Below are 2,241 nucleotides of genomic sequence, written 5' to 3' on the forward strand. Positions count from 1 at the left end.
AAAAGCATTAACTTCTTTTTTTTCCTAAACTTAAATTTCCAGCAATCTCAAAAGATGACTGCTTCTTAGCAAAAGAATGTTGGCAGAGTTTATTTGATTGCAAAATTATCGGAATAGATGTTTTGAAAGTTATCTCTTTGCCGAAGGTCCAATTAAATCTTATTTAATGAGTGGAGAATTGTGCTAAGTGCTGTGAGGATTATAGAGAAGTATTATTTACAGTTCCTGCGTTCAGTGTTTTAGAGTCTAGTTGGGAAGACATGTTGTACTAAGATGAAAATGCAACAAACATGCAAAACTATGTGTTCAATATTAAATATGCATGATTGAAGGTAAGAACTATAGGACTTAAAAAGGAGGCACCATGGTGACTTGAGTAGGTGGGAGCTATACTACAGTGAGGAAGACCTGGAGCTAGAACCCCTGGGACTGAATCTCTACCTTTCTACCTAAGAGCTGTGAGTGCTTATAGAAGTTATTTAACCTCTTGGGGCCTCACTATTTCTTCTTCTATAAAAGAGAACAACAGAAATGCCTATCTTATAAAGCAATGATATGAATTAAATGAGTTAATGTAAATATCTCACTATGTGTATTGTCTTCATTTACCAGTGCTTGATACATGGAAAGCCATATATATATGGAAAGCAATCACATTTTCTTTGTGCCCTCCAAGAGTGGAGTCTGTTTCCCCAGTCCTGTGGAAGTCCTATAATCAAATCCTGCTGGCTTAAAATCAGATTTCCTGGGGAGTCCCAGTCCCTTCGCCAGATCCCTAGGCTGGGAAATCTGATGAGGGGCTCAGAACCCTCACAAAGTAGGAGAGCTTCTTTAGTATTATTGCTATCCAGTTTGTGGGTCGCCCACTCAGCAGGTATGGGATTTGATTTTATTGTGTTTGTGCCCCTCCAGTGACTCTTTGTGGTTTTGCCTTTGTATTTGGACATGGGATATCTTTTTTTGGGTGTGTTCCAGCATCCTTCTGTCAGTGGTTGTTCAGTAGCTAGTTGTAATTTCGGTGTACTTGCAGGAGGAGATGAGCACATATCCTGCTACTCTGCCATCTTGAACCAATCTCCTATACATTTTAGTCACTGTTAGGGAATACAACTTTCTAGAGTTATATTTTGATATATTAACTTAATTTGAGGTGAGTTCACTATTTATTTATTACAAATATTCCACATCTGTGATCCTTTCCAGTCAGAAGTTCTTTGAGATGATGGCTTTGGCCTTTGCCAGTTGGAGAATGGATCTTCCGACTCACCCATGCTGTGAATGGCCCAGCAGATAGAGTACTACTCAATGGCCATTGAACCTGACTGTCACTTTGTCAACCTCAGTTACATTCATCTGGATAGGTGCATGGTCCTTGGTGCTGATGATGGGATTCCTGGAGGAGAATTTCTGTGGCATGTACAGGTCCATGAAATTGTTGTTCTGGATGTTGAGGGAGCTTGAGTGCAAAAAGCAAAATTTTTAAAAATTCTATCCTTAATTTTTTTTATTTATTTTCATTAGTTGGAGGCTAATTACTTTACAATATTGTAGTGATTTTTGTCATACATTGACATGAATCAGCCATGGATTTACAATTATTCCCCATCCCAATCCCCTCCCCCACCTCCCTCTCCACCCGATCCCTCTGGGTCTTCCCAGTGCACCAGGCCCGAGCACTTGTCTCATGCATCCAACCTGGGCTGGTGATTTGTTTCACCCTAGATAAAAAGCAGTAAAATAATTTGCTCTAATTGGATAGTTTTTAGGAAGTCATAACATTATTTTATGTATTTTTTTCCTGTTCTTTCTTTTCTACTACATTTCCTAGATCTTTTTCACTCAGTTTGCTTCTTTTTCCAGATTTGGTCTCTGATTCCTATATTTCTTTCTCTGATATCCCTCCTCCCATGTCCATTAAATATTTAATATTTCATAAGAATTCAGCCAAGACTCACCAAACATCCATTAAGTGAGATTTTGGCATCTATGGCAATACTGGGGTACCGTAAAAGTATTTCCAAAAGGGTATATATATATATACTTTATGTACTATAATCTATTGGCCAGTCTTCAGACTGGCTTCTTCCAACACTGCCCTCTTCTTATTGGCTATCAGCTTCCAGAGCCCAGGAGGCAGGGTCAATCAGTAGACAGCTCAACTCTATTGTTGTTTGAGAAATTTATGCAGATACTTATTGATTCAAGTTCATCAAGAAACATCACCAGGATTTCAAAGTTTCG

At 38.7% G+C, this 2,241-nt stretch overlaps 1 pseudogene; it reads right to left on the reverse strand.

Moving 5' to 3' along the window:
• Positions 1–1,203: 1,203 nt before the first annotated feature.
• On the reverse strand, positions 1,204–1,966 carry LOC136154355 (small ribosomal subunit protein eS21 pseudogene; annotated as a pseudogene).
• Positions 1,967–2,241: the final 275 nt, after the last annotated feature.

Source organism: Muntiacus reevesi, chromosome X, assembly GCF_963930625.1.
Source record: "Muntiacus reevesi chromosome X, mMunRee1.1, whole genome shotgun sequence".
Lineage (NCBI taxonomy): Eukaryota > Metazoa > Chordata > Mammalia > Artiodactyla > Cervidae > Muntiacus > Muntiacus reevesi.